Source organism: Chrysochloris asiatica, unplaced genomic scaffold (assembly GCF_000296735.1).
Source record: "Chrysochloris asiatica unplaced genomic scaffold, ChrAsi1.0 scaffold00032, whole genome shotgun sequence".
Classification (NCBI taxonomy): Eukaryota; Metazoa; Chordata; class Mammalia; order Afrosoricida; family Chrysochloridae; genus Chrysochloris; species Chrysochloris asiatica.
Genome location: NW_006408550.1, coordinates 343,990 through 352,334, shown reverse-complemented (window position 1 = coordinate 352,334; position 8,345 = coordinate 343,990).

The window sequence follows — 8,345 nt, the reverse complement described above, 5'->3', positions numbered from 1 at the left end:
CCTCCAACACCACAACTCAAAGGCATCAATTCTTCTATGATCTTCCTTATTCACTGTCCAGCTTTCGCATCCATATGAGGTTATTGAAAATACCATGGCACACCTTAGTCAGGCACACCTTAGTCCTCAAGCTGACATCTCTGCTCTTCAGTACTTTATAAAGTTCCTGTGCAGCAGATTTGCTCAATGCAATACGTCGTCTGATATCTTGACCACTGCTTCCTCAAGTGTTGACAGTTGATTCAAAAAGAATGAAGTCCTTGACAACTTCAATCTCTTCTCCGTTGATAAGAATGCTGTTTATTGGTACAGTGGTGAGGATTTTTGTTTTCTTAAGTGCAAGAAATATATACCCACTTATGGGGGGGGCAGGGAAGTGGGGGGCATAGGCAATTGAAAGAATAAGCAAGGGTTGTGCTTGTACAGAGAGATACAGTGACTACTGTGGCCATCAGTTTCAGGTTTCTATACCTTTAGGATTCAGCACTGACTATAATTTTGGTTTCTCTAATTCAAATTCTCAAGAGAGAGAAGCCAGTTGGTCTTGACTATCCAGTGGTTTGGCTGATGTTAGTGAGGGGGTCCTTTCCTGAGAAGTCAGTGTTGCCAGTGGGGTGGCAATAATGAGATGTTCAGATAGTACAAAAAAATCATGACCAGGTCTTTCTAGTCAACAAATAGACAAGTCCCAAACATGGGGATTCTACATGATCTAGGCTCCCTACATATCTACTGAAAGAAGTTACCTCATAGCCTACTAATCTTATAAACATTTGGTTTAAAACGAAGTAAAAACAATTTAATCTATATAATGTGGGTGGGATCTATGACTTCCTTCTAGCCAATAGAATATGACGGAGAAGAGCTTTGCAGATGAATTAAGGGCCCAAAGCAGTTAATCAAAAGGGAGATCGCCAGTATAAGCCCAATTTACTCAGATGACAGCCAGTAAAAAAGGTCTTGGGGAGGGCGAGGAGATAGTACCCTTGCCAGCTCGATAAAGTGCTGTCGAGTTGGTACCAACTCATAGCGACCCTGATTAGGGTTTCCAAGGAGCAACTGGAGGGTTTGAACCACCAGACATGTGGTTAACAGACCAGTGCTTATCCAACAGCACCACAATAGGTTTGGAGAAAAACAGACCATTCAAGAAAATAGTGCAGTTAACTCAAGGGAAAAAAGGAAAGGTGAATTGGGAAGGAAATCAATCATAGGACACTATATGGCTCAGCCATGCATGTTGTTGTTGGGTGCCAGCTAAGTTGGCACTGACTCATACAGCCCTAGTGCATGACAAAATGAAATACTGCGTAGTCCTGTACCATTCTCACAGTTGTTGTTATTGTCACTTTGTTACCCATTCCTTTGGTAGACTTCCTCTTTTTTATTGATCCTCTACTTTACTAAGCATTACATTCTTTTCCAGGGACTGGTGCATTCTGATAACGTGTCCAAAATGCATGAGATGATGTCTGGTCATTCTGGCTTCTAAGGAACATTCTGGCTGTACTTCCTCCAACGCAGAGTTGTGTGTTCTTCCGGCTGCCCATGGTATTTTCAATATTCTCTGTTACCACCACAATTCAATGCATTAAGTATTTTCTAGTTTTCATTACTCATCGTCCAGCTTTCACATGCACGTAAGGCGACTGGAAATACCACAGCTTGGGTCAGGCTCACATTAGTCCCCTTTGCTCTTTAACACTTTAAAGAGACCTTTTGCAGCAAATCTGCCCAGTACAATATGTCATTTAATTTCTTGACTGCTGCTTCTGTAGACATTGAATGTGGGTCCAAGTAAAATGAAATCCTGACAACTTCAGTCATTCCTCCATTTATCATAAAGTTGTTTATTGGTCGGCTGTTGTTAGATGCTGTTGAGTCAGTTCCTACTCATAGCAACCCTATACACAACAGAACAAAACACGGTTGGGTCCTGTGCCATCCTAAAAATTGTTATTATATTTAAGCCCATTGTTGCTGCCACTGTGTCAATCCATCTTGTTGGGGGTCTTCCTCTTTTTTTGTTGACCCTCTACTCTACCAAGCATGATGTCCTTCTCTAGAAACTGATCCCTCTAAACAATATGAATGAAAGACAAAGTCTTACTATCCTCCCTTCTGAGAAGCATTGTGGCTGTACTTCTTCCATTGTTCTACTGCTATTCATTAGGTTTTTGATGACTAACTATTCAGCAGAGGTCCACCTCTACGATTTTCCTTGTCTTAGTCAGTAAACTCCACTGAAACCTGTCCACTATGGGTGACCCTGCTAATATTTAAAATACCGTTGGCATAGCTTCCAGCATCACAGCTTGCCAAACTGACAGATGAATGGTGGTTACTGGTCTAGTTGTGAAGAGTTTTCTTTTTCTTAACATTGATTTATAATCCATAATGAAGGTTGTATTATTTTTTTAAATCTTCATCAGCAAGTGCTTCAAGTCCTCTTCACTTTCAGCAAGCAAAGTTGTGTCAGTTCTCGATCATATGCTACCTCTTGAAATGGTTGAATATCAACCAATTCTAGTTGATACAGTGACTGTGTATTCCTTCCATTTTCTCTGATGCTTCCTGCATGGTTCAATATTTTGCCCATAGAATTCTTTAGTATTGCAAACCTGATTCTAGATTTTTTTTCTTCATTTCTTTCGCCCTGAGAAATGCTAAACATTTCCTCTTGGTGTTCCAACTCCAGGTCTTTGCATATTTCATTATAATACGGCTCAGCCATAGCATTATTTAGGTAGTCCTACCATCATCCATCAGGAGCTCTGGAAGCGTAGTGGTTACGAATCGGGCTGTGAACCGCAAGGTCAGCAGTTCGAAACTACCAGCTGTTCCGTGGGAGAAAGATGAGGCTTTCTGCTCCCGTAAAGATTTACAGCCTTGGGAACCCTGTACAGGGTCGGTATGGGTCAGAACTGACTCCAAGGCACATAACCACCAACCACCACCACCATCCATCCATCAGTTTGTGTGGTGGCTTGTGTGTTGCTATGATGCTGGAAGCTGTGCCACAAGAATTTCAAACACCAGCAGGTTCACCCAGATTTCAGTAGAACTTCAAGACTCAGACAGACTATGAAGAGAGATTTGGCAACCTACTTCCAAAAATTAGCCAATGAAAAGCCTGTGGATCATAGCAGAAGCTTGTCCAAAATAGTACTGGATGATGAAAGTCACTCAAAATACACAGTGGCTACAACAGTGGATTCAAAGATGGCACAGGATCAAGGCAAGGTTTGGTTCTGTTGTACGTGGGGTCACCATGAGCTAACTCCGCATTAATTAGCATGTAGTCACAGCAATGAAAGCACTGCAGATTGATTTTGTTGTTGTTGGGTGCCATCGAGTCGGTACTGACTCATAGCGACCTTATGCATAGCAGAACGAAACACTGCCCGATTCTGGGCCAACCTCACTACCGTTGCCACGCTTGAGTCCATCTATGCTGTCACTTGGCCAATCCATCTCATTGAGGGTCTTCCTCTTTTTCTCTGATCCTCCAGCTTACCAAACATGATATCCTTCTCCAGTGACTAGTCCCTCTTGACAATATGTCCAAAGTATGAGAGACAAAGTTTGGCCATTCTGGCCTCCAAGGAGCACTCTGGCTGCACTTCTTCCAACACAGATCTGTTGATTCTTTTGGCAGCCCATATTGATACAACCCCCAAAATATATGGCTATGTTAGGAGGAAGCTGAGAATGGGAAGGTGCATATGTATATGTCTTATCTGTATATATGTTGTGGGAATATGAAATAAGAACGCTAAGTCCTGGTTTTGCATAACAGAAACTCAATGGTGATGGTGGTAGTGGTGGTTGTGTGCTGTGGAGTCTGTTATGACTTGTAGCAACCCTTTATAGGGTTTCCAAGGCTGTAGATCTTTATGGGAGCAGAAAGCTTCATCTTTTCCACAGAACAGCTGGTGGATTAGAACTGCTGACCTTGCAGCTAGCAGTCCAACGTGTACATTGCCCAATATGCTACCAGAGCTTTTTAAGGGAAAGTCAATAGAAATGTCTAAATTTGAGAACCATAAAAACATTGTAACATATATTATTTAGAAATCTTTCATTAAGTAGCAGGGAAATAGCTTCAATATAGTTAAAAGTGGCTGCCTCTCATATAATTCACAATAAAACATTAAAAAATAAAAAAAGTGGCTGCCTCTGGGAAGTGGGAATGATATACAAGTGTGCTACTTTGATTTAAAACATAGAGCGACAGACAGAGGGAGAATGAGCGTCTGTAGCAGAAAAGGTACTAGGTTACAGAGATCCTCATGTTTAGAGCAGAAATCTCACTCCATGCGTTTTAGGTATCGGAGGATTTTAAAGATACGTGACCACTTTTTACAGGGAAGGACCGTCACAGTATTCTCTAAGTATCCTATTTATTATCCAACTTAACTGGATGTTTATGTAACTTTCCTTTGTTTTATAACACCTTGTTCTACTTGGTTCTCATTTTTGCTCTTGTTTTCTGTCTCCGACTTGGCTCTATTGTCACTCTGACATTTAAGAACCAAGATTCCCAGGTGTAGAATTCTCTCTCTAGTCAGCGTCCCTATGGAATAAAATGTTCCATTTTTGCTTTCAGTCCTCTTAGAGCTAATGTGTGCTTTATTTGAAGAAGCAGTTGACCACTTACCCAGCTTCAGTGTCACAATGTCCTTTATTTATTGAACTGTGTAGTCTAGGAAATTCTGTTTAGTCTTTTTCTTGCCAACAGAAGCAAGTTATACGTGTATCAGAGTAGAAACAGTGTTTAAGCTGCATTAAAAAAAAAAAAAAAGGCATATATTCTGCATTTTCCAACAACTGTCTTTTCCTCCACAAATTCTACTATTTGTAATAATGAATTTAAGCCAGGCCTCCATAGACAACAGAGACAGGCCCACTTTTAGTGGATCCAGGGCCACATAGATCTCTGTCTACCATACATTATGCATTCTTGTTATTATTCACCTGTGGGACATCCTGGGTTCATTTCTTTGCACTTTAACTCCCAAATGAATTGGACTTTTAATTCAGTCTTCTCACCTAAGCAATTCCATTTACCTGCTGAAAGATTCTACATGGCTTTCTGGTAAACACTTCTAATTCAACAACAAAATTTGTAAGAAAGAAAAATGTTGCTTTCCACCTCTGATATCTATTCTTTGAAATAAGAGCCTCTGGTTTAGCATCTGAGAGCCACTGTTGACACTTGTGTCTTCCTCACAGCCCAAAGTGAGCCTCTTGTAAACTCCTGTGGATTCTACTTCCATGGGCTATCTTTGCTGACATTTGCCCTCCCCCTACCAACCCTATTGTCAGTCTTAGTGTGGTCCTTCATTGCTTCTTGCTAGAACTGTTGCTGGCTGCGGCCTCTCTCTGGCCTTCCCCATTCTAGTTATATGTTGTTGTTGTTGTTGTTATGTGCCGTCGAGTCGGTCCCGACCCATAGCCACCCTGTACAGGGTTTCTGAGGCTGTTTCTTTACGGGCGCAGAAAGCCTCATCTTTCTCCCATGGAGCGACTGGTAGTTTCGAACTGCTGACTTAGGGAAACTTTCAGCTAAAATCCCTCCAATGACTTTATATTACTCGGAGAAGCACTTTCATTATTTGATTCCAGCCTTACTGTCTAACTTTAACTCAAATCCCTTTTATATCATTTACACTTTAGTCAAATGGGAGCACATGTTATTCTCTGAACATACATTTCAGTATCCTGCTTCCATATCTTCACTTCCTGTTTGCCTCACTTGAAAACCCTCATCAGTCTTCCCCAGGTAAAAAATGCTTCTTCCTGGTCAAATGCTACTTTCTCATTGAAGACTTCTCTGATTGCCGGAGCAGAAGTAATGCACATTTGTGCTTCCATTAGTTCACATTACATTTCTTATAATAATTTTTTTGTTTCTTTGTGGACTTAATTTATTTCCCTCTGGAAAATAATCTCCTAGAAGAAAAGGGCCATGGCTTGGCTTGTACAGGATACAGCAGAGCCCTACAGGGGCCTGGTCCCTGTCAGGATTAGGTTATTTGTTACAATGAACCAAGAAGTTAATTCATACTCCAATTGACAAGAGATCGCCATCAGTGACTTCCAAATGATGTTCATGGGAGTTCTATTTTGTTCAATATTTCAGGCTTTGACAAACATTTTTTTTTGAAGAAAGGGTTTTGTTGCAAAATATTTTAAACAATTCATCTAATTCAGCTCTTTCATGTTGTAAATGAAGACAACAGGCAAAATAAAAAATGAGTTAAAAAAATAACATTCTCCAGGTTTTCCAGCTATTTCGTAGCAGGCTCAGGATTAGCAGTATATATATAATGAGTGCTCACTAGAAAGATGTATTTGTAGAGCAGTTTAGCAATCTCATCCTGTTCCCTGCTACTGGGAAAATTAAGAAAACATCTGAAAGAAATAATAACTCAAGCAGGATACCTGAGGTTAAAGCTTGCTCAATCATTTCTTCCAGGCACTGTTTGATACGTCAAGACTGAAAGATTTAGCTACCACAGGAAAAGTGTAATTCACCATGGATCCTGTTGGAATAAGACTGTTGTCTTAAAGTGTTGGACATAAGCTAAAAGTCACCTAACCTCTATAAAAGATAAACAGCTATTAAGTGAAGATTTAATAGTGAGCATTTATTTTCACCAGCTTTCTCCTGGACTGTATCAAATGCAATAATTAAGATGTCAAATATATTTACTTCTTTTTTTTAAAATGTTTTATTGTGAATTATGTGATAGTTTACATGGGAGAACATTAGCTTTATATTCATCCTATTGTATATCGTTTCATTGCCATGGTTACAATCCCCTCCGTGCATCGTCAACCAACCAAAGGGTATACCCTGCAAGCCTGCCCCTTGGTCATTAGCACACAGTCCCTCTCCCTCTCTGGGTCTAGAGTCTCCAGCGGCTCCATCTCTCCACGTCATTGTCTCTGCCTCCATCTCTGGCGTCACTGCTTCTCTGGGTAGGATCTCACACTCCGCTCTTCTCCCTTGATGGTTCCAGGGACCTCAGCTTCTGGACTGCAAAGTCAACCACTCCCCTCCTTTTGCTACAAAATGTCTGCCTTTACATTTCCAGCCCTTGCAGTCAGTCCTGAAAACAATTATTCACCATTGTACCACAAGGGACCTGTTTCCATCTCCTTTCATCAGCCCCGTCCAGACAGATTGGATACTACTCAGTGGAGATTCTAACTTCCTCTGTGCCCTCTGGATCCAGGCTCCCTCTTGAAAGCTTGTAAACCAGTCACTTCTTGCCTTTGTAGTCCCATTTTGGGTAGCCAATGTCCAAGTTGCCCATCCCTGTCTAGTCTATGTATGGAGGGGGTGGGAATGATCCTCAGTATAAAGATTTGTTCCTTCTTTTGAGCTACTGCATCCATAGGTGTAGGTCAAGTTCATCAAATTGTATCAGATTACTCTATTTTTCCTCTTCTTTCTTCTTCTGGTTGGGCTCCGATCATCCAGTCATTGAAGCCAGGTCGAGTGGGTATTATCTGCAACTGTGGGTGTTCTTATGCATGTGCCCTCTCTTCTTATCAGCTGGATATATTTACTTCTTGTGCATGCTTTTATGTGTAATAAAGTTAGTGCTATAATGTGGTGGTGGTGGTATGCTATGGAGTCAGTTCCGACTCATAGAGATCCTGTAAAGGGTTTCTGAGCCTATAAACCTTTACAGGAGCTGAAAGCCTCCTCTTTCTCCTGCAGAACGGCTGGTAGATTTGAACTGCTGACCTTGCTTGAGGTTAGCAGCCCAACTCATAACCACTATGCTATCAGAGCTCCTATAATAGCTTCTCTTGTGCTACCTTGTTCTTGATTTTATTTTTCATTAAAATTTATCTTAAGCCAGGTCCTAACTTCACAAGGTCTCCAAAATATCAGGAAGGGTTGAAGAAACAAGGCGAGATGCCAAGAGTATTGCTTTTGCTGCAGTGTTACTTTACAGTGGTAGCTCCCTCTGAATAGCAGTGCAGCCTGACATGGGTTAGCTTCATATTTAAATAGAACCTGCCACCGAAGAACTAAGCGCTAAGGTGAAAATGCCATTTTTGGCAGACAGTAATCCAGGGAGGATGAGACTACTGGGGAGAGGTGAAACCTGAGTTTCTCATCAGTAAGAATAATATGTCTAGGATGCTAGCGTGTGGGTCAATTTATATATATATTTATATTAGATTCCCTATTTTTGAAGCATATCCTAATGAGTCGAAAAATAGTAATGCTGAGAGTTGCCCTAAGCAAAATGAATGAGAAAGTCATGTAAGATATTTGAAATGCATCCAAACTTCTCGGATAAAAAATATGGAGTTACCTG